The sequence below is a fragment of the Geotrypetes seraphini genome, chromosome 13, assembly GCF_902459505.1.
Source record: "Geotrypetes seraphini chromosome 13, aGeoSer1.1, whole genome shotgun sequence".
Lineage (NCBI taxonomy): Eukaryota > Metazoa > Chordata > Amphibia > Gymnophiona > Dermophiidae > Geotrypetes > Geotrypetes seraphini.
The window spans coordinates 6,993,627-7,019,174 of NC_047096.1; positions in this window are offsets into that span (position 1 = coordinate 6,993,627).

The window sequence follows — 25,548 nt, forward strand, 5'->3', positions numbered from 1 at the left end:
ATTTAGATCAATGCTGTCTTGTTAAAATGTTTATTTTATTTTTATTTTTCCTCTAACTCTACTTTTCACTTCTCTATTAACCTCCAGGTACTTTAGTTAGATTGTGAGCCTTCGGAACAGTAAGGGAATTTTTCAAGTACCTTTCCTATTTCTAATCTTAATGTATATTTTCTGTAAACCGCTTAGAACCTAACGGATGTAGCGGTATATAAGAAATAAATTACATTACATTACATTACATTACATCATGAACTTGCTGCCCACATTAGGTCAGCTCCCTCTCTGACATCACTTCTAGGCACGGGACCTGGAAGTGAATCAGAGAGAACCGACACCGACGCGGGTAGCTCGCACTGGGAAAATTAAAGAGATACAAGGGAAGGGGTGCATGCACACGGCAGGAGGGAGGGGTGATCAGGAAGGAGCAGGGAGTGGAGAGGAGGACAGATGGCGCCCGGGGTGGACCACTGTAAAAAACTCTTTTCAGGAAGATGAATAGCTGAGAAGATGCCAGGGAAGTGAAGCAAACAAGTGGAGAAAGCCTCCAAGGAAATTTTGGCATGGATTTTACTGCAGTTCAGTTCATTGTTGTGGTTTGCCGTTTCCTGGGTGCCAAGAAGTACAACCTCAAGAGGTGGCTGCATCCTGCTCTTGGTGATTTCATTGCGACATTCATTACAAGTACTAAGAGCAATTATGACTCGCTTCAATATTCTTGCCACTTAGTAAGCCATTTTAGTTCATAACTGTGTTACTGTAAATTGAAGCCCTGGCATCCAGCATCCTAGAAGCTGTAATAAATAAGGCTGAGGTTCCTATGCATAGATAAATCTAACATGTTTATTCAGAATTATTGTCATCATGGTGGTGCCTCAAGTTCTTCGGAGATCAGGCAGACAGTTATGTTCACAGACAGTGCAGGTACGAGGAGGGGCAGATAAAGGTCATTTGCTGGCCTACATTTCACACGCCTATCCAAAACTGTAAGCACAATCCTACCACACGTGCCTAGCGGCTGATTGACAACATACATCTACATGCCTACAATGTAGGCGCGCTATAGAGAAGCAGGCCCAAAATGCCATTGTTTCAATTAAAGATCGTGGCTATTTATTTTTCCCTTTGTTAACATCCAAGCCATCAGCCTAGAATAGGGGTTCTCAACCCAGTCTCAAGGACACGCCCAGCCAGTTAGGTTTTCACAATATCCAGATGAATATGTATGAGACAAATTTGCATGTGCTACCTCCATTCTATGCAAATCTATCTAATGCATATTCATTATTGGTATCTTGAAAATCTGATTGGCTAGGTGTGTCCCAAGGATTGAGTTGAGAACCCCTGGCATAAAATAAAAGGATCTTTTGAGTTTTAGCTTGTACACTCATTGCTTTCATGACTAAGGGTTTCAGATGCTCTGGGTCAGCCTGAAGAGTGTGGTGCAGTGGGTAAAGCTACCCACACTGCTCCTTGTGACCCTGGGCAAGTCATTTAATCCCCCCATTGCTCCAGGTACATTAGATAGATCTGTGGATCCCAACCCTGTCCTGGAGGACCACTAGCCAGTTGGGTTTTTAGGATAGCCCTAATGAATATGCATGAGAGGGATTTGCATATAATGGAGGTGACAGGCATGCAAATCTTCCCCATGCATATTCATTAGGGCTTTCCTCAAAACCTGACTGGCTGGTGGTCCTTCAGGATAGGGTTGGGAACCACTGAGATAGATTATGAGCCCACTGGAACACACAGTGAAAAATGCTTGCGTACCTGAATAATAAAATTCATAGAAACCATTCTGAGCTCCCCTGGAAGAATGGTACAGAAAATTGACTAAATAAAATCCAGTTGTTGCTCCTTCCTCACCTTTGCGTCTATGAGTTTACAATGCTGCTGTTCTTAGATCGGGGTTGCCCAACATTGGTCCTTGAGGGCTGCAATCCAGTTGGGTTTTCAGGATTTCCCCCATGAATTTGCATCCGTGTAATGCAAATAGATCTCATGCATATTCATTTGGGAAATCCTGAAAACCCGACCTGGCAAGGGCTGGGATTGGACACCCTTGTCTTAGCTAAACAGTGCATCAGCTTTCAAAATCAGGTGCTGCTCATGTGGGGTCTCCAAAGTTCACCAGTTTGGGGCAATGCCTACACTGGTGTAATAGAAATATCACCTGTATATGCGTAACTGTCATGTTTAGGCGCGACCATTTACATCAGCGCTAGACAAGGCATAAATTGTTGCGAATAAAGCTGAGCACATAACTGATTACTTACGCTAGTGGCGACCTGCGTACGTTCCAGCTCAGCAGAAACTTCTCCAACCTTGTCTTCAGGTTTCAGGTTTATTTAAAAATTTGATATACCACCTTATTAAAATTCAAAGCGGTTTTACATAATATAAAAACAAAGTATAAAAAGAACGTACATTAAAAAACAACTTACAATCAAACGCACTGACAAACATTAACTTACCGATACAACATGGAACTCGTCGCCCTGATATTTTTTCTGTAATAGCCCCAGTATCTTAGAGAAGAAAATGATCTGAAACAGTTTAAAAGCAGTTTCCTTTTTAACGATGCGTTTAATTTATAAGCTTAATTAAAGATTATTATCAAATTTTTCCTTTTTTATCTTTTTATTTCCCCGTTATCTCCCCTACCTGTTGTTTTTACCATTTATGTTTTCTTTTATATATACGATTGTAGTTCTACCCTTTCTTTCCCCGTGTATCTGTTAATTTGTATGACTTTATTTATTATTTTGTATGATAATGTGTCAAACTTATGCATCCTTTTATAATTAATCTGATGTATCTATTTTTTTATGTGTAAATCGCTTAGCAAATTAAATTAAGCGATTCAATAAGTCAAAAATAAACTTGAAACTTAAACTTGAAGGGCAGAAATACAATTTGTATAATGAGAAAGAGGGGGAGAGGGACCAAAACAAAAGGAAGGGGAACAAAATAGAAATAGTCTCTAGAATAATGTAAGATAAGCTAAAATGATTAAAATATGGCAAGGAACAGATTTCCATTACTGTCCTTAGAAGGACTATTATACACCAAATGTGTCTTTAAAAAGAAAGGCCTCCAAGTTACTTTTAAATTTTTAATGAGTCCCTGGAGGGTGTTTCCCCTATAACAGCCTCTGGAAGAGCGTTCCAGTTTTCTACCACTCTCTGGGTGAAGAAGAACCTCCTTACGTTCGTACGGAATCTCTCCCCTTTCAACTTTAGAGAGTGCCCTCTCGTTCTCCCTACCTTGGAGAGGGTGAACAACCTGTCTTTATCTACTTTGTCTTGAATCCCTGGAGGGTGTTTTCCCCTATGACAGACTCCGGAAGAACATTCCAGTTTTCTACCACTCTCTGGGTGAAGAAGAACCTCCTTATGTTCGTACGGAATCTATCCCCTTTCAACTTTAGAGAGTGCCCTCTCGTTCTTCCTACCTTGGAGAGGATGAACAGTCTGTCTTTATCTGCTAAGTCTATTCCCTTCAGTATCTTGAATGTTTCAATCATGTCCTGTTATAGGATGCTAGCATAGCGGCCACCTTTTTGGTGCCTTTAAACCCCAAAGTGACTGAACTTTGGGGGGACATTTCACAATGAAACCCTAATATGAATCACCACTCACAGGTTCCTCTATGCATTGGGGTTCCCAACCCTGTCCTGAAGGACCACCAGCCAGTCGGGTTTTCAGGATAGTCTACTCTACATGAATATGCATGAGGCAGATTTGCATGCCTATCACCTCCATTAAATGGGATGGGTGGAGGGGGGAAAGGGGGATGGGAAGGGAGGAGGGAGTTTGGGAGGTACTTTATCGTGTTTGTATTGTGATGATAATTGATTGTTGATTTCTTTGAATTTATATATCTACAATGTATTAATTGTGTTGAGATGATATTCTTTGCAAGATTTTTGTTATGTATATTTTATTTTTAAAACTCAATAAAAAATTATTGAACATAAATGCAAATCTTTTTCATGCATATTCATTAGGGCTATCCCAAAAACCCGACTGGCTGGTGGTTGAGAACCGCTGCTCTATGCGTTGTGGTATAAACCAGGAGAAAAAATGGATGGGACCAGCTGAGAGCCCTGGCAGAACAAGCGGGATGAGAAGTGACCTTTGACCCTTCCGTGATACTTGACACAATGCCAGGAACAAAACTTAGATAAAATGCCCGCTGGCCTCATTCGGAATTAGATGAAAATATTTGAATGTTCCATCTCTACTTCCAAGGCTGAAGGGGCATTATTTTAGGAAATTAAAATATGTTTTTAAATGTGGTATTGGGGGATAGAGAATGACACGGTGACAAAATTCATCACCGTTCCCGTCCCCGCGGATAACCGCAGGAAACCATCTTCTTGTCATTCTTTAAAGAGAGAGGGAAGAATCAGAGTATGAATGGCCACAACCACTGACCCGCAAGCTTTGCTTTGAAGAATGCTGGTGTAGAAGGACTGAGGTTGAAACAGACACTACAGAATGACAGTCTCTGGTATCCAGAGCAGATATTGTGATGTCATAATGCCTCATTCCACCAGTGCCTAAGAGCCAATCACATCAGTGATGTCACAATGGCTTCATTAACCTTGGCTCCCATAAGAATCAGAGTATGAATGGCCACAACCACTGACCCGCAAGCTTTGCTTTGAAGAATGCTGGTGTAGAAGGACTGAGGTTGAAATAGACACTAGAAAATGACATGGGATTATTTCCCGTGGTTATCCACGGGAACAGGAACGGTGATGAATTTTGTCACCGTGTCATTCTCTATTGGGGAACGTGGACTCTCAAGAACAGATATAGAAAAAAAAAATACAAGAGCGTGTTCTTTACAGCAAAGGGGAACTCTCAGACAGCTTGACATATTAGGTCTGGCCCTTTCCTTTGTCCCCCATTGCCATGGTTTTATGAATAGTTTCACACAAGAGCATTGCACTGAAATCAGAGTTGGACTGGAGGTTTAATCCAAGTCAGCTGCATGAAGAGGGGATAGGGCGATTGAGAGAGATTGACACGGTGGGCAGTCTCCCAATACCACCTTCACGGCCTCATTTTGAGCTAGGACAGGTGGCTGCAATCAATTGCTCAGCTCTTCCATGAAGAGCACCGCTTTCACCCTTTATTAGTCGCTCATAATCACCCGTTCGGCCTGAGAACAGAAAATGGCATTGTGCCGCTGAGCGGGCACAGACCGCTAAGTGATCAAAATGTCAAATGAAATCCAAAATTCCATGCGAGATCCTCGTACTGTTCTACTCTCGGATGTTACAACACACAACAAAATACTGAATTATAATGGACCTTCATTTCAATTCCCCCTCCCCCCCAAAAAAAAAAAATCAAAATAAGAGAGAGATGATGTTGATGGCTCTGCCTTTATTCCTGCTGTGGATCTAAACAGCTACATATCACCTTCTGCAAAAGCCTGGCTCAGTTAGCCTTGGACTGCTGAAGGAGGGAGAATTTTGCAGAGTGATTCGTGGCTGGACATCCAGAACGTGGCGTGCAAATCACAGCGGGAGTGTGTTCCAGGAGGCCCTGTGGAATAATGTGCTTCCTACTTAGCAGGGCATGCAATTTGAACCCCATGTGTTCATGGAGAAATACCTTAGGCTCCAGCTGCAATCACACCAACAGTAGAAAGTTATCATAATTAAGGCAATAGCCATTTTGCAATTTTCAGTTTTGAGGGAGGATCGACTCATCTCATGCAAATTTAGCAAACCTTTGCTACTCTCCGCCAACCTCATTTGCATGCGTGTTTTTTTGGGCTTTTTTTTAGAATGACTCACCTTTTTGAAATCTCTACATTAACGGCTGCGATAGCGGTTCATTGGCTTTTATCACAACGTTTTGAGAATCTAGCCCCAAGTTGGGCAATCTGAGCAAACAAATGGTCTATCAATACCTTCTGTATTAACTGGGCAAGGAAGAAAGGACATGACTAAAGCATGGACCACGAGTCTGTAGAAAAGATGTCATATTTCTTTATTATTTCAAACTTGTGGGGGTTTTTTTTTTTAGCACTTCTAGCAAAACCCATATTGGAAAGACCACAAATGACTTTGATGCCAAAGCGAATGTGAAGTCCAGCCACAGGGAAGAAAAGTACAAAGAAATTTGCTCATCTTAGCCTTCTCCGCCTACAGGGGCAAGGAATACCAGAACGTTCAGCTAGCAATGGCATAAGGGCATTTTGAGACATCAGAAGAAATAGATCAGAGCAGATATTTATTTATTCCATTTTCTCTACTGTTCTCCTAGGGGAGCTCAGAATGGTTTACACAAATGTATTCAGCTATTCAAGCAATTTTTCCTGTGGGCTCACAATCTATCTAATGTACCTGGGGCATGAGGGGGATTAAGTGACTTGCCCATTGTGGGTTTGAACCCACAATCTCAGGATGCTGAGGCCGTAGCATGAACCACTGCACTACTCTAGAAATCAAAATACTGTATAGTAAAAATGAGCCAAGTAAAGGACAAATCAAGCCATTGTGACATCACTGGTGAGGTTGGCTCTTTGGCATTGGTGGAATGAGGCCTTATGACATCACAATGTCAGCTGGTTATCAGAGGCTGAAACTTTCCACACTATTTATTTATTCAATTTTCTGTACTGTTCTCCCAGCACAGCTCAGAATGGTTCACATGAATTTATTCAGGTATTCAAGTGTTTTCCCCTGTCTGTCCTGACGGGCTCACAATCCATCTATTGTGCCTAGGGCAATGGGGGGATTAAGTGGCTTGCCCAGGGTCATAAGGAGCAGCGTGGGTTTGAACCCACAACCCCAGGATGGGGGCTGTAGCTTTAACCACTGCGCCACACTCTCGCCCTTGGCAGGAGAAGGAGCACCACAGTGATTCATCTAAAGAGATCTTGAGTCCATTACAAGCTGCCCTGAGATCTGGCTCCTATTCTGCAGACCCTTTCCTGAGTGTTTATTTCCGACTGTCGTCTGCGCACCGTCCCTCATCGCTCCGCTTCTCAACCCTCGTGACTTTAATGGCTGCAGATGATGCAAGAAGAGGCCTCTATCCCGAAATCACTCATGAGAATAGCCCAGGGGATTTGTGAAAATTGCTCCTCGAAAATGATTTGAACTCACTGAAACAAAACATCTTTAATTATCTGTCATTTCGTGCTAACACACCACTATGTTATTAAAGGAAAAAATAGGGGTAATATTCAGCCATCGCTGGTATTTCTTTATATGCTGGCTGCGTCCTGTTGAAAAGGGCCTGGATGTTCAGTGATGGTATCTCTCCTGGTACCAGCACCAAATATCCTGCCAGAAGTTGGCAAAATACAATAGACTCTCAGTTATCCGGCACCCATGGGGATGGCTAGATGCAGGATAAATGTAGTTTCCGGTTGCTTGAGAGTTACTATAAAAATAGGCCTGGATATGCTTAAGAGATATCTAGTGGAAAATTTAGAGATACCCGAAGATTCATTACCACCATTTTCACGGGTTTATTATTTGCCTGATAAAGAACAAAATCAACAACAAAAAGTAAAATCTTCAGATCAAGAACCCTTAAACATTTCACAGATTTTAGAAACATTTGAGAAGGATTTCGCATCACCAGCCACTATGATCATTACTTTAGCTTTGCCGATTGATAAAACATGGTTGTTAAAACTTTACTTCAAAAATAGACAAAAAAGCTTTTTTGGTTATAAAATACAAATGTTCCCAGATTTGGCACGGGAGACGCAAAGGCGCCGCCGTGAATTTCTTCTTTTGAAACCTGGGGTTTTATCTTTGGGGGCAACTTTTTATTTGAGACACCCTTGTAAATGTATTGTGTATTACCGTACTCTTAAATATGTGTTTTTTGAACCATCACAACTGACAAATTTCGTGGCAATGTCTCGTCTGAATGTTAATAATCTTTGAGCCCTATAATTTGGATATTGTGACCCCATCTCATTGCTATAGCTCTCAGTTTTTTAATATTATTACTGTTTTACCTTATAATTTCGCCAATTTTCTTTAATTCTTGGATCTTAATTTGTGGACTTGAGCATAAATAGTATATTTGTTAACTTAGGAATTATATTACTATTGTATTTGATATCTATTCTATTCTTGCTTTCTGTACAAGTGTAATACTTGAAATTTAAGTTGAAAATAATAAAAATAAATAAATAAATAAAATAGGCCTAATACTATACTCCATACGATTCCAAACCGTATACTGTTCCAGACATGTGGTAGGCAAAGCATGGGCGTACTCAGGTGCAGATTGCCAAGTTTACACTTAAATTTCAGCCAGGATCACAGGGGAGTGAAAGAGGTGAGGGAGCAGTGCCAGACCCATAGGTAGGGGGGAGGGGATGAAAAGGCTTAACCTGTAGACCAGGTGAGCTCAGAGGCTAGGTATTTTGGTGCCCTTAATCGTCGGCACCTTGGGACAGAGCCTCACCTGGTCCAATGGGTTAAGCCTGCCCTGAGGTGGGCTATTGCAGGCAGGCGACCAATGTTTTGTTAATAAAAATTAGGGGTGGGATAAAGATACTGTATGAGTATATTTATAAGTTGAATGTGCGTTCTGTGCTTTATTCTCTGGTTGCTAATAAGTAAATTGCACTGTAAAGTTTTTTGGAAAATTAATAAAATATTTATAAAAAAAATAAAGATGAGTCACTGACCTGGTAGATGAGAGGAAGATCTTTGCAAAGTTTTCTTGCCACATCCAAATGCCTGAGGAAAAAGACAGTCATTCTTCTTCATATCTCTTTGCCTAGATAGATATGACCCATCTGAAATAGAGGCTGTTTGTTGGAATACCACGACTCAGCCTTTTCAGTTCTAAATCATAGCATGTGTCTCTAATATTGACCCAGAGCATTTTTCACAGGACAAGAGCTTGCTCCAAAAGCATCTTGTTTTTCACCCAGTATATTTTTGCTCCGAATTTTCCTCTTTGTATTAGTGTGGTAATGTGAGCGAGAGGGGGGGGGGGGGAGCATGGAGCCAGATAAGACAAGCCGTGCACACTCAGCAAAATACGGTGGAAGCAAATAATATTTATTAAAAGGTGTCCTGTGAGGGCTCCTGTTCACTCAAAACCAGTTCTGTTAAAGGAAGTTCTAAGTACCTGTGTTTTATTGTAAACTGATTAGATCTGTAATATGCTTAAGCGGTATATTAACCTATGCCTTCCAAGCCGCCAAACTAAACCCTTGGCTGGCCCAAATGGTCCTCAAAGCCCACAACTACCTCGACTTCAGAAAAGCACTTAAAACCTACCTATTCCGAGACCAAGACCCTTAATGCCCCTTCTTCAATCCTCCTCTTCCCTCCTACCGAAACTTCTCCCCCCCCCCCCGTCTCCCTCCTCTCCCCCCTTCTTTCTCCTTGCTGTTCGCAACTCTATGATCAGTTTGGCATGTAACCACTTGTAATTTGTTCTAACCAATGTGAACCGCCTAGAACTCTTCTGGGTATGGCGGTATACAAAAATAAAGTTATTATTATTATTATTATTATTAATAAACATACATGAATGGGTCTCAGCTCAGCTGCAACTCTTACTGGTCTCTGGATCCAGAGTTAGCAGCAGAATCTCTAATTGCAGCCGGCTAGGTCACAACACAAACTCTTCTAGGTTTCAAGTTGAACTTGGCCTACCAGAACATAGGAGTTGCAGCTTCAGGGTGGCGGCTTTTGCAGCGTGCGTCGCTGCTTCCTTCTGGGCCTCCTTAAACCTAGCACTGGCCTGGCCTTTTAGACTTCTTGAACCATGCCCTCCTGACTCCGCCTCTTCTGTGTCACTTTTCCTCTGGGTGGGGCTAGGGTTTTAAAGTGGCTCTGATACTGTGACAAAGTGCACTAAAGGGGAACTAGCAGATTTTTTAAAATTTATTTTTTAAAAAATTATATACCATTTAAACCCTACATGGTTTACATATGAAACATTCATAATACAAAAGACATAGATGACCGGATCTTCTCTTCATGACATATTCCCCATTCGAGAAAGCAGAGTAATGACCTTCTTACAAGAATGCAGTTACGAAGAGCTGAGTCTTTAGGAGTTGGGTTTGTTTATGAAAGCTATGCCGTCGGTAGCTTCACTACCAGCAGGGCCTTCCCAAGGCGGCCATGGGTTCATATGGAGATGTCAGACTACCGATGCTCCACCCATCTGGGTGGCAGCAGATGGGCAGTGTTGGAGGCGGAGGATCATGACTGAGGCAAAAATGGTGACAACATCAAATTTAGACGGCGCAGAAGAAAGGCCCGGCAATCTACTTTATTTACAAATAAATAAAACAGTACAGAAATCTTTCGCGCGATGGACCACTGTTCTGACCCAGCAGCGGCAATTCTTATGTTCTTATGTTGAATTCTAATTGCTGTTTATTAAATTTAGCCCTTAATGCACACACGAAATGCAGTTAGGAATCAGCACCTCTGTACCACTGCTTTTCCGAAATATATTAACAGCAGAGGAACCTTAAGCAGACAGAAGGAAGAAATATTTATCTCTCTGCCAAAATTATGTGATAGCCAGGAGGGTTAAAAAGGATCTTAACAATTCCAGGAGCGTCCCATATGTCAACTGAATTACAACGTGCTTCCTCGCTCCTTGGTTCTCTATAGATTTTGAACCTATTAAATTCATGTGTGGTTTTTTTTTTCCTAGTCATTGGACACTAGAGGTGGTTCATAAAACATCCCAGAACATAGGGACAGCCCCTCACCCCTGCCTTCTGACTCTTTGAGGCCCTGCAGTTAGGCACAATTGGTCTATAGAAAGAAAGAGCCGGCCAATATTCAACTGGCGAAGGTCGGTGTTTTTTTATGTTTGCCGCCAGCTGAATTCACGGATATTCAATGTTGGGCCTTGTCTAGGTGCCGGCATTGAATATCTGGTTGTATGTTGGCCACTAAAAATTATGCACTTAAGTGCAATATTCAGCTCTTAACCGAATAAGCTGAACCACTTAAGAGACATAGGGCTTCTTTTAATAAGCCACGTTAGGGCTTTAACGCGGACTACATTGCTAGACTTTAACGCCAGCATTGAGCTAGCATTATTTCTAGAAGCGTAGCATGTGGTAATTTCCTGCGTGCGCTAAAAACGCTAGCACACTTTAGTAAAAGGAGCCCATAGTGATGTACAGGGCGACCTCATTTAGGCATCTGAAAGATCGACATTTATGAGTGCCAGCCCGGGGTTATACTACTAGTTGAGCGATCGCAGTTCCCCAGTACTAAGGTCTATATACTTTCATAACGCATACAGGTGCTCTTCTTGTGAGTTGGGGGCAGAGGGCTTTGTTCCCCTCTGAGTATTTTATGCCAAAACATTTTTGGGGATGTACAAAACTCCTTTTCGCTTCCGTTTTTGTTCTGCACTGCGTAGGAGCTATCACCGATTGTTTGGCTGTTTCAGTTCCAGTTGCCAATTCCAGTTGTTATCCATCAGGTTTTCTCCATATGATATCAATTAGGACCCCTAAGGAAGGAGTGTTTCTTCGGAACATGGACCGTGTTGGGTCCGGGTTCATCAATCAGTTGTGATGACGTGACGCGTGTATACTGTATGTACTCGTATCGCAAGACCTCGCTCGTTTAGAACAGTCACTACACTCCCGCAGCGTCAGAGAGAGAAGAGCCATCGGCTCAGTTGTGATGACGTGACGCGTGTATACCGTATGTACTCGTATCGCAAGACCTCGCTCGTTTAGAACAGTCACTACACTCCCGCAGCGTCAGAGAGAGAAGAGCCATCGGCTCAGTTGTGATGACGTGACGCATGTATACTGTATGTACTCGTATCGCAAGACCTCGCTCGTTTAGAACAGTCACTACACTCCCGCAGCGTCAGAGAGAGAAGAGCCATCGGCTCAGTTGTGATGACGTGACGCGTGTATACCGTATGTACTCGTATTGCAAGACATTGCTTGTATAGTAAGTTAAAAATTTAATAAAATGTTTTGCATGTCTTGCAAAACACTTGCATACCAAGTTACTTGCAATCCAAGGTCTTACTGTAGTTCCACGAGCCTCGGCCATGAAACTTATTTCTTAGAGAAATCAATCTATGAAATTTGCAAGAAATCAATATATGTTTGAAGACTTTAACTAAACTGCTGGAGAAGGTTTTTCCCTAACTTGTGCAAATGCTTCCTTTGCTTGGCAAACAAGAAAGATCTCTTTAGTACACACATGTTAGGGTACAAGAGGGCAACAGTTCAGGCATTCTTTGGCTGCTAATAGTTAGCTAGCCTTGTGCTAAATAACTCCCATTACATATAGGATGAGGTCAAAGCAGCCGGCACACATGTGACACCAGCTTGCTATGGTCCATTAATTCTGGAGCTGTAAAGAATACCTATTTCCTAAGCAGCTCATTTCATCGAGCGCTGATGCTGTTCACATACTCTGAAAACGATACAATATTAACGCCGGCAAGCTTCAAGCTGCCCTTCACCTGACTGTGATTTTATTTCCCAGTCGAGCCCTAGCTCTACTATTTCTGCAACAGAAGTCCTTTTCATCCAGTCGCTCTTGGTAACAAGCTTGGTTCTTCAAACAGACTGAAGCCCTTCCACAGTCAAATTCTGCCAGTCCTCTGCCGTCGTTTTTGGGTGTGATTTTTGAAGGGGTGTCTGGCATGAATTATATTTCATGCAAGATTTTCTTCTTCAATGTCATGAAGTGGTTAATCGAGTTTTTGAATACAAATGAACAGAAGCATGGTAGGGGGAGGGGGTAATACCATAAGGTGAAGGCTAGTTTTAAAAGCTATCAGTGTGAATGGTTTGTTAGGGGGGCCCTTTTCTTAAGGTGCGTTGTGCGCTAAGCCCTAAATCAGTTTAGGATACCAAAAAAAGGCTTACTGCAGGTTGTGCTGAAACTTCCTGCTGAAAGTTTAATTTCTAGTATTGATTGTCACTTTTGGAGCAGGATGTATAAATATATAAATGCCATTTGTCTGTCCTTTGATGATAGACAGATTTGCTTTTTCTTTTCTAAAATACTGGCAACCACGATAATGTGGACTAGGACATGGTTGATTAATTGCCTTATATAGGTTCTAAAGTACTCTACATGGAGGTTTTTTTTTGTGGTCATTCATGAATATTTGTTATTAATGTATTGTAACGAATAATCAATAAAGAACGTTAAAAAAAATAAATAAAAAAATAAAACTTCCTGCAGTAATTTCTCTGATTGTTCTTGTTAATCCTGCACTATTTCTTAAATTCTTTTTTTTTTTTTTTGGGGGGGGGGAGTTAGGGTTATTAGATGCCCGGGAAAACTTGGACATGTCCTCTTTTTATAGGACATGTCTGAGTGCCCGACTTTCCAAAACTCGCAGTTTGTCTGGGTTTTGGAAAGCCACGCCGCGTCTAGAGGGCCTCTGAGCATGCGCAGATGACATCGTATACATCCGCGTATGCTCGGAGGCCCTGCAGACCTGGCAGGAAAGAGACAAGGCTGTATGGGGGCGGGGCTAGAACAGGGTGGGGTTTGGGAGGTGCATGGGCAGGGAATAGGTGCAGAAGTACATTAGCACACCCTACTGGTTAATGCAGGGTTCACATAGCAGCACTTTCCGTGTCATAAACAGGAAGTAGCAAGTGTTTCCATAGGCAGCGGAACGCTTTTTCATTTGCGGGGGGCCCAAAGGCTCCACCCTAGCCCCAGCAGGATCCTGTGTCACGGCCTCTCTCTCCAGCTCCTGACACCCACACCTACCTTCCCTGGTCGCTGTTATTTTAAATCTTCCGGCAGATGCCATGCAACGTCAATGATCAGGCTTGCCCCGGAAGCCTTCATTCTGCAGACACTGCGCAAGATTTAAAATTACAGTGGCTGGAAGGAGGTGGGTGGGGCAGTACAGCCATAACCGACTCTTTGGACCGCCAATTTTGGGGTCGGCCATGGCCCCTGTGGCTTCCCCCGTTCCGATGCCTTTGAGTGCTTCCAAGTTCGTATTTTTGCTGGTCCCACATGCTAATGGAAAAATTAGCATAGAATGTGCCTGGCCTATGAAGAACAGATATGTGAATAAAATTATGCACACAACCAAATCCCCATGGCATGGAGACCAGGTACCAGTCCCAACCAGACCTGAGGTCTATGCCATGAGCTAAAGATCTCCAGAGATTCATGGACGCATGCTGGGGTGAAGCTTTTTCCTCTTCCCTCTCTGCTTTTAGGGACTAATTTTTTAATATCTATTTCTATGGTTTTGCTTTCATACATCCTTTTTGATATCATATCCTCCCTCCTCCTCCCCCCCCCAAAAAAATAATCCTTTCTCTAGACTCAGATTTAAATCATTAATATAGCTGAAGGTCATGGACACTTCCACAATACTCTACTTTGGCCATTAGGGAGCGGATACAGTAGAAATGGGGGGGGGGGGGAGGGAAGGCCTTTTATCATAAAGGAGTTCCTGGGTAAATCACACACCTTCTCTCTGCCACCACATCATTACAGTAACTCTACAATTAGCACAGATATAGCATTTTAAGTTATAATTAAAAACATATATTGAAAGCAAGGAATAATTAAGTCCAACAGTGAGCCACTGTGCAAATGTTAGCTGATGGTCCTGGCATGAGAAACCCTTATTTTATTCCGAGGTTAACAGATGCAAATTAATTTCTAGAAATACTTATTTATAGCTTCTGTTTCAAGCATCAAGACAACAACCTCTATTTAACCATACAGAAGGCAGCACGTTTGGTGGAGGAGGGGGTTCGCATATTCACACAAATACCAACAGAGAAGACATTCTCTAAAACAGTGACGGGTCCTATAGCCATATCTATTAATGGGGGACAGAGAATGAGAATCCCACGTACCATCCAGTCCAGACTTTTATTTTCCAAATCTAACCCTTAGATACAACCACCGTGGATTAATGTCTTCATAAACGTGGTTCGGAAGTCTTAATGCAGTCACTGGCTTGTTCTGTGCTCTGGTCTTAATCACTAACCCTGACAACCCATTCTTGTCAGCACCAGTATCTAAACGGGCTAATTCAATGCCTTTGTGGTAAAGACAGAAGCCTTGGCAACTGGCACTTCAGTTTGGACTGGCCTGGGTCTGGGCTGGAAAACCTTTATTGTGCTTTTAAAAACCTGTTTCAAACTTGCAGGAAAACAGGGGAGAGAGGGGAAGGCTGCACGCGCTGTGGCCCGTCGCTGCATGGAGTTGCTGCTGGGGGAGGAGAATAAAGCGCGTCGGCTCCAGCAAGGTGGCAAGGTCGGCTTCGGGGGTAGGGGGTGGTGCAGCGGGCGGGCAGACGGAGGCAGGGAGGGATCCCCGGTGGCGGCAGCTTCAGAGGGGGGCAGGCATGGATTCCCGGTGGGAGGCAGGGAGAGATCCATGGAGGAAGCCAACAAGCAGCCCACGTACCCCCAAGGGTACGCGTACCACGTGTTGAGAAACACTGGTCTAGATAATGTATTTGATATACTGTCATTCTGTTGAACAACCAAGGCAGTTTAGATATATTATATGAAGGTACTTTCTTTATCCCTAGTGGGCTCATAATCTAAATTTTGTGCCAGGGGTACTGAAGTGACCTGTAAAATTATCGCTTTAGTGCGGAGGCAGATAAAGAACATATTAAGTTGCAACTATTTAAATAGTGCTCTTGAATATCCCTCTTTCCAACATTTATCCAGTTGGTACTGTTGAAAATCCCTGTCTCCAGAACTTATCCAGTTAGCAAAGTTGAATATTCCAGGACTTTCCATTGAATTTCCCTGTCTCCAGCACGTGCCCAGTTTTCAGTGCTTGCTAACCAAGTATTTGCCTTTAAATATCTGCCCCAGGTAGTTGGACAAAGCCTCTTTTTTTTCTTTTTTTACCACTATCGGGTAACATTAAAAAAATTGCAATAAAAGGTAAGGCCTGTCCCCTATTTTTAGACACAGACTATCTTAGACTCCAACTTGATCTCAAGTTAAATATATTGAAGTAGCAACAACTCAAGAGGGATTAAAACAAATTACAACCCTGATCCAGATGAGGGGCAAGCGGTTCCAGACTAGTGCAACGTCAGACCAACATCGAACTTGATCGAAGCAGCTCTCTTTCCACACCAAACACCAGAAATCTAACCTTTCTCACCTATAAGGATTTTCTTTACAGACAGCAGCTTTCTTTTGTCCCCCGATTGCCTATTTGTTTTTTGGGGAGTGTGTGACACAGTGGTTTAAGGCAAGCCAGTGGTTCCCAATCCTCTCCTGGAGGACCACCAGGCCAGTCGGGTTTTCAAGATAGCCCTAATGAATATGCATGAGAGAGATCTGCATATAATGGAGGTGCCAGGCATGCAAATCCATGCATATTCATTAGGGCTTACCTGAAAACCCGACTGGCCTAGTGATCCTTCAGGACAGGGTTGGGAACCACTGGTTTAAGCTATAGCTCAGCACCCTGACATTATGGGTTGAAACCCATGCGGGTCCTTGTGACCCTGGGCAAGTCACTTAATCCCCCCCCCCTGTTTCCCCAGGTACATTAAATAGATTGTGAACCCACCAGGACAGGTAAAAATACTTGAGTATCTGAATATATTCATGTAAATTGTTCTGAACTTCTTGGGGAGAACGGTATAGAAAATTGAATAAATAGTGTGACAAGTTTCAGCCTCTGATAACCAGAGCTGGTATTGTGACATCACAATGCCTCATTCCACCAATAAGAGCCAACCTCATCAGTGATGTCACAATGGCTTGATTGTCCTTTACTTGGCTCACTTTTACCACATTTTGATTTCTAGAGTGGTGCAGTGGTTAAAGCTACAGCTTCAGCACCCTGAGGATCTGAGTTCAAGTCCACACTGCTCCTTGTGACTCTGAGCAAGTCACTTAATTCCCCCCCCCCCCCCCCCCTGTTTCCCCAGGTACATTAAATAGATTGTGAGCCCACCAGGACAGACAGGGAAAAATACTTGAGTACCTGAATACATTCATGTAAAACTGTCCTGAGCTTCTTGGGGAGAACGGTATAGAAAAATCTAATGTTTCCTGTTTCAGATGTTCAGAAACCAGTAGACTTTATTGTGAAACCTATAAATTGCTGGTCCTTTCTCCGATAATTCATTAATGCACTTTATTGACTCTGCTCAAAGCTATATCATTATTATTTTAAAAACTTAACAGCCAATGCCTAGTGAGCAGATGGTAGAGTCTTCAATTCCACAACATACACTCCATTTCTGTTGGCTAACCATAAAATCTAGAATAACCGGTTAAATATGCTTCCTTCTCTAATGAGGCATATTTAATGGAGTGTAATAATGTTAAACTGTATCTGTTAACCTTATGAGATCGTTAACAGCATCTCTGAGAGAAAGAAATGAGATTAAAACCATGAGTTTTGATGGGTTCTGACCTCCTGGGAACCCCCCCCAACCCCCCCCCCCCAAAAAAAAATCTATTGTCTGCTCTCCCACTTGACTTGCACGCAGCCGATTCCAAACTACACAATTTATCAGATAGAGTGGGAGCCCGCCAGGACAGTTAGGGAAAAATGCTCGAGAACCTGAATAATTTGTAATCCGCGTAGAATTGTAGGACATGCGGAATATAAATGATTTAAAAACCAAGATCTGGGGCTCCTTTTAATAAGCCGCGTTAGGGCTTTAACGCGTGGAATAGTGGGGAAGGAGCAGGTGGGGGGGCGCGGAGAAGATGGCGGGGGAGGGGTGCCACTCTCTCCCTTGTTATGCCACTGCTTACATACATAAACAAGCACAGGGAGGCCGGATAGAATTCCATAAGCTGTACTGTGCTTGCTTTCCCTTCTTGTTCGCCTATACTTTAACTATTGTGACCGGGTGCGGCCAAGCTGGGCTCAGCGAGTGACCTAACCTTGGCCGAGTGGTTTGCTAGGTTGTTTGGTGGCTTGGTACTGCTTTAATAATAAAAGAGTTCAAAACTTTGGTGCAATTTTCTTGGGTAATGTTTATTGTTTCATCTTACATTACATTAGTGATTTCTATTCCGCCCTTACCTTGCGGTTCAAGGCGGATTACATAAAGGATCTATCTAGCCATTTCCAGAGAAATTATAGAATAGTTAGATTGGTTCTTAGAGATGAGATGGTTCTTGTGGCATTAGGTTGGTTTCAATTGGTGGGTATCAGGGTTTGTTTTTTTAATAGTATGGTCTTTATCTTCATGAACAAACTACAAAAATAATTCTCAGGTTTGCTCAAGTCCAGCATGCACAAACCAAACAATTACGGTTCAAGCCAAAATACAAAAGCCTCATTTTAACAAAAATGAAAGCTTTTTCTTCTGCCAGGCAAAACTCCCTTGGGGTTAGGCTTAATGTCCCAAGGGTGGGATCCTCTCCAAATAATTTCCCCTCTATGGATCAGCTTGGAAAGATCCCCTCCCCAGAGCCCAATAAATGGCTGCCTGTGGCTTGTCTTTTAAAGTTCCAAACAGAAACATCAGTATCTCACTAATCAACTTCTTTTCATGCAACCCCTTATGTCAATGGCCTTCAGCTTACTTCCATGCCTTCTAAAGGCTTGGCAAATCAGTTCCCTCTGTTTCCATGTCAGAGGAACTTTCACTATCAGCCATTTCAAAATCTGGCTGAAAAGCAGCATTAGCATTATCCCCTTTCTCACAAACTTCTACCCTAGTTTGCTGCCATGCTTTCTGGCTCACCTAGGCTCTAGTGTGCTGCCTTCCTTCTGCTGTGTGACTTTGGGACTTTGGGTTGCTGTTGCTGGAGCTGGGTGAAAGTTACTCCCTTTTCTTTCACTGCAGGGTGCTGATTAGTCCTTACTGCAGGTGTGTTAGAGTAGCCTGCCCTCTGAAGCCTTCTAATCTGGCCTGATTGGGTGTGGCTTGTAATCCATCCCTGCTTTTCCCCTTCCCTGGCCCTGTGGCTGCTGGGACATGTAGTCTTCCTGGCTGTTTCCTTACAGCTGGCTTGGGGCAAGCTAAACCAGTGCTGGATGCTTTAGGCATGGCTTGAGGAGGGTTTAACTATGGGAAGGCTTGGCTTTTGAATATTCCTAGGGGCTGCTTTGACAGTTAAATTAGCAGGTTTAGGAATACTTTTAATGTTTTTAACTTTACCTTCCTCTTTTGGCAGCCCTGTGACACTATATTTATAGATACTCTGGATTTTATTCAGCTACTGGATATATAGCATAACTTAGATCAGTGATTCCCAACCCTGTCCTGGAGGAACACCAGGCCAATCGGGTTTTCAGGCTAGCCCTAATGAATATGCATGAGAGAGATTTGCATATGATGGAAGTGATAGGCATGCAAATTTGCTTCATGCATATTCATTAGGGCTAGCCTGAAAACCCAATTGGCCTGGTGTTCCTCCAGGACAGGGTTGGGAACCACTGGCTTAGATGGAGCATTGCTTCCCCTGTATAAGCACTACTCAACCCAAAAAAAGGGACAGTAGAGGCACTTTTGAACACAGCAGGGAAGTACGTTTTCACTGTCTACCAGCTGCCAGTATATCTGGTATTATGCATACTGTTATACATTTGAGGGAATTATGTACCAAAAAATTAAAATGCATGGCAAAAAAAAATGCAGCATGTTAAACAGAAAAGTATTTGCAGTGTTCTGGAAATATACACAGGCACTTAGTTCTCAGTTAGCCCTAGTTTGCCAATCTAGCATCTTCCTGTTAGCCCTGTAAACAGAGATGTTCTGCAGTAGAGAATGACATGTTGACAGAATTCATCACCGTTCCCGTCACCGCGGGAAACCATCTCCATGTCATTCTTTAAGGAAAGAGGGAAGAATCAGAGTATGAACGGGCCCAGCCATTGAACTTTCAAGCCTTGCTTTGAAGGATGCTGGTGTAGAAGGACTGAGGTTGAGATGGACACTAAAGAATGACAGTCTCTGGTATCCAGAGCAGCTATTGTGATGTCATAATGCCTCATTCCACCAATGCCTAAGAGCAGCCTCATCAGTGATGTCACAATGGCTTCACTGTCCTATACTTGGCTCACATAAGAATCAGAGCATGAATGGGCCCGCCACTGACCCTCAAGCCTTTCAGTGAAGAATGCTGGTGTAGAAGGACTGAGGTTGAGATAGACTCTAAGAATGACACACGATGGTTTCTCACGGTTATCCGCGGGGGCGGGGACAGGGACAGTAATTAATTTTGTCACTGTCCATTCTCTATTCTGCAGCACTATAGCAGAAATCCTGAGGTTACCGGCAACCATAGAATGCTACGAATTATTCAGAAATGGATGGTAAATAAGAGTATGAATATTATAATGCCTCTGCATTGCTCCATGGTGCGACCTTACCTTGAGTATAGTGTATAATTCTGGTTGCCATATCTAAAAAAAAAGATATATTGGAATCTGAAAAGGTTCAATGAAGAGCAACTGAAATCATAAAGGTGATAGAACTCTTCTCATATGAGGAAAGGCTAAATAGTTTGGGGCATTTCAGCTTGTAAAAGAGATGGCTGAGGGGGAATATGACTGAGGTCTACAAAATCCTGAGTGGTATAGAACAGGTAAGCGTGAATCAATTTTTTACCCTTTGAAAAAGTACAAAAAAACAGGGGACACTCAATGAAATTACAATTTTTTTTTTTTTTCTGGTGAAGTCTTCTTTTGTTTTTAATTGAGGTTGGTTCTTATTGGTGGAATTAGGCATTATGACATCACAATCTCAGCTCTGGTTACCAGACACTGAAACTCTTCACACTGAAAAGATCTCAGCCTAACCAAGAAGACAATGATGTGGATATGGTTCAATCAATGATCTGAAACAATGTCAAAAACATAGAATTTTGTTTCTGCAAATTGCCACCCAACAAAAATAAGGTAACACTTTTTTCAGCTACAGTGGCAAAATGACGCTCAGAATTTAGGACGTTGGTTGGCTGGGCTGAGAACTTTTCAGCACCCCCTGATACGGTTCCTATAACCCGGCATTTAGATTGTGGTAAATAAGAGATGGTTGATACAGAGGAAAATATTGAGCTGTGGAACATGTCCTGTGCATATGCAATCACCAGACCCATGACATCCAGCTGTGGTCTCATAAATATTTAAGACAACCTGGAAAGCTTGTTAGCTTTTCTCTGGATTTAGAGAGACCATGTTATCTACCATCACAGCACAGGGCTCCACCAGGGTTGGCATATAAATGCAATGTGAAGACTCAGAACACAGTGGGCCGTCTTACTAATTCTGGTTGGAGCCTGCCTTTTGATTCATGTTACATTTTCAAGCTGGTTCAAAAAGTTGAAAATCCACTTTCTATAGGCACATAAATACAGACTGCATTATCCCACTGTTACTAGCACAGCGATTGATCTCTGGAGACCCGTCTTTGTGTTCCCCCGGCAGCATTCCCAGCATGCCTTGCCCCTTTTCTTATATATATATAAAAAAAAATTAACTCCAGATTATTTTGTTGGGTGTAATCGCATGCTCTCTTTGCACAATAATATGTTTCAACTTTACATGCTAATAAAGATTCATCTAACAAACCCTGTGTACCTGAAATGCAATAAAAAAGTGGGAAAACACTTTAAATTGCTCTCATCACTCTAAGTCATAGGGGGCATTCTTAAAGCCAAGAACGTCGTCCCTGTACCAGCTAATGACAACATTGGTGAGAAGAAATCTCATTGTATGTTTTTAATTCTCATGTCACCAAAATGAGTTGCTGAATTGTCTATCAAACCCGTCAGTGAGTCTCTTTCTAGTGTGAAAGCACTTCTTTATTTATTTCTAAAATTTCTTAACCGCCTATAATTAAGTGGTTTACAGCATAAAACATTCACAATGATACATAAGAACGTAAGAATTGCCGCTGCTTGGTCAGATTAGTGGTCCATTGTGCCCAGCTGTCTGCTCACGCGGCGTCCCTCTGGTCAAAGACCAGCACCCTAACTGAGACTAGCCCTACCTGCTTATGCTCTGGTTCAGCAGGAACTTGTCTAACTTTGTCTTGAATCCCTGGAGGGTGTTTTCCCCTATAACAGCCTCCGGAAGAGCGTTCCAGTTTTCTACCACTCTCTGGGTGAAGAAGAACTTCCTTACGTTTGTACGGAATCTATCCCCTTTCAACTTTAGAGAGTGCCCTCTCGTTCTCTCTACCTTGGAGAGGGTGAACAACCTGTCCTTATCTACTAAGTCTATCCCCTTCAGTACCTTGAATGTTTCGATCATGTCCCCTCTCAATCTCCTCTGTTCGAGGGAGAAAAGGCCCAGTTTCTCTAATCTTTCGCTGTACGGCAATTCCTCCAGCCCCTTAATCATTTTAGTCGCTATTCTCTGGACCCTTTCGAGTAGTACCGTGTCCTTCTTCATGTACGGCGACCAGTGCTTGACGCAGTACTCCAGGTGAGGGCACACCATGGCCTGATAACCTTCTCCGATCTGTTTGTGATCCCTTTCTTTATCATTCCTAGCATTCTGTTCGCCCTTTTCGCCGCCGCCGCACATTGCGTGGACGGCTTCATCGACTTGTCAATCAGAACTCCCAAGTCTCTTTCCTGGGAGGTCTCTCCGAGTACCGCCCCGGACATCCTGTATTTGTGCATGAGATTTTTGTTACCTACATGCATCTCTTTACACTTATCCACGTTGAACCTCATCTGCCATGTTGATGCGCATTCCTCGAGAATGATTATGTCACATATGACGATACTAAAAATAGCAGGGAACTATAGTAGGATTACATATCATCAATCGTTAATAACTCAAGAGCATTGTTCATAGTTCAGACTCCTCTTTAAACATCTCCTTTCCACATAGCATCAGAGGAAGGCATCTACATACATTTGAGTTTTTAAATATTTGTTTAAGCTGTAATCGATCCGAACAGGTCCTCAGGTGCCAGGGAGGAGATTCCATTGTTTTACTCCTACCATGGAAATCAGGGCTATTTTTGTTTACTAGGTCTCTGAGATTAGGCTGGGCCACAGAGAAGGGAGTTCTTAGATTTTCATTTAATTGCTAATCTATTCATGCAAAGCAATATATGCCAATGTAACATCATATATTGTACACCCAGCTCTAAAGAATGATGAGATTTTTAGATACTTGCTCAGCTCTCACCAAATCCCCTTCCAAATTGCTTTTGAATGTCAGTCACCCCAATCACTATCAGCTTTGTGTGAAAAGCACCGGCTACGTGGCACCACAGAGATCATGCGACCCATCCGTTCTGTCCAATGCACTCCCTGTTATAATGCCTTGGAGTCTGACTCAGAGGACCACTTCTGTGAATGGCTGCTGGTGCCATCTGTTGAAATGTGGCAAGTATCCAGAAGCCCGAGAGGGCCGTCCGAAATTGCTATCAGGAGTCCATTACATTTCAGTTGAAGGTCCTGCAATGATCATTTCACATTAAATGCACAGAAGACACCAGACTCCCAAGCAGGAAATACAGGCCAAGTTCCATATTTGTATCAAACAGCCCAAACTATAAGAGCGCTATGGAACACCAGCAATAATAGGGAGATTTTGTGACACCAACTTAGGGCTACCACATTTGTGAAGACAGAAAAAAGAGGACACATGACCCTGCCCACACTCCACCTACAGCCCCACCAATGCTCCACCCACAGCCCTGCCTATACTCTATCCACAGCCCCACCCACATGCCACTCACAACCCCGCCCACACTCCACCCATTTCCTTGGTCCCGCTTCCCATCCTCTATACCCTTTTAGTGCTCTCTCTCTCCCTTCCTTCAACCCTCCTCCCCATGGGTGCTTTTTTTTTTCTCTCTCCTTTCAACTCCCCTCTCCTGTGGGTACTTCTCCCTCTCTCTCTCCTTCCAACCCCCAAACCCCTGTGAGTAACCCTTTCTCTCCTTCCAATCTCCCATCCAGCATTACCCTACTCTATCCATGCTGTTTCTCCAGCCCCCTTCCTTCCTTCATGCTGTTTATCTAGCCCCCCTCTCCCCCCCCCTCGAAGCTGCTTTCCCTCACGACCTCTCTAGCTCCCAACTCCCCCACATACCTCTTCCCTAGGCCTGGCCACTGTAATTGAATTTACGGGCAGCCGGCAGCAGCCAAGAGGTAAGCTTGATGCCACCAGCAAGTCCCGCCTATGCGGGAACAGGAAGTCGCTGTAGAGAGATGGCATCCGGGGCAGGTCGGGGGCAGCAGGCTTACCTTGTTGTTGCTGCTGGCTACCTATAGATTCCTTTTCACGTTATTCCCAGCCTCCTGTTTTGTTTCCGTCCCATCTCTTTTATTTTATATGATGTATCCCTTTGCCATTTTCCCTTCTCTCCTTGATTTTAAATGGTTACAAAGCCAAAATTTATTGCCCACCGTGAGAACAGGCTATCTGGCTTGATTGACCATTGGTCTGACCCAGTAAGGCAATTCTTATATTCTTATGGCTTACACTTTCATATTTTTACCATGTTTGAAATGCTGCTAATTCTGATTCTGCTAATTCCTAGAAACATTAATTGAGGATTTCGGAAATACAGTCGCATGATTGCATTCATATCTTGTTCGAAGACAAAAGATATAAACAACGTGGCCTTCTCTGTGGATTTGGAAATAGTGGTTTCTAATCGTTCAGTAACATTGAGAGAGTCTGTTGGCAAAAATTCCTCTCTACCTGGGGCGGTTCCAACAATTTTCTTTTTTGGCAAATAGTAAATTCTGTTACATGGAGGTAAATGCTCAGGGGAAAATATTATATTAAAATTATTAAATAAAGAATTTTTTTTTTTTTTAAATGAAAGTGTGTGCTGCCACCAGATGAGAGACGAGTGCAGGCGTCTCTGATAGGGGAGAAGCAAAAAACATGATATCTGAAATCATTGTTTTATTTTGGTATAATAATAATAATAATAATAGTAATAATTTTATTCTTATATACCGCCATACCCGGCGAGTTATAGGCGGTTTACATCAGTTAGATTAGGATCCACGTTGACAGCAGATTTACAACAATTTATCAGCTATATAACAAATTTTAACCGAACTTGATAGAGGAGGGGGGAGATTGGGGGAGGTCGGGAATAGAGAAGCTATCGTGGAGGAGAAGAGCAGGGGGCGAATTAGGGGGGGGCGAAGAGTAATGAAAATTGGGGGGCCCTTAGGGGTCATGTTCACTAAATAGGTAAGTTTTGAGTGATTTTCTGAAGCCAAGGTAAGTGGGGGCCTCGAGTATCATTTGGGCAAGCCATGAGTTCAGCTTGGCTGCTTGGAAGGCGAAGGTTTTGTCTAGGAATCTTTTGAGGTGACAAAGTTTTAGCGAGGGGAAGGCGAGCAGCTGAATTCTACGGGATTTCTTGTTTGTGTAGTACCGGTTAAAATGAGGACTGATGTAACTTGGAGATGAACCATTTACCAATTTGTAGCAAAAGCATGCGAATTTAAAAATAACTCTAGATTCGAATGGCAGCCAGTGAAGTTGGTGGTAAAAGGGTCAACATCCTTCAAAGCAGTTTCCCAGACTGTCCACGGTTCTTTGCTATCAATGGGGAAGGCGGTGAATACCATCTGCTGCATTTGGAGTTAAACAGTTTTATG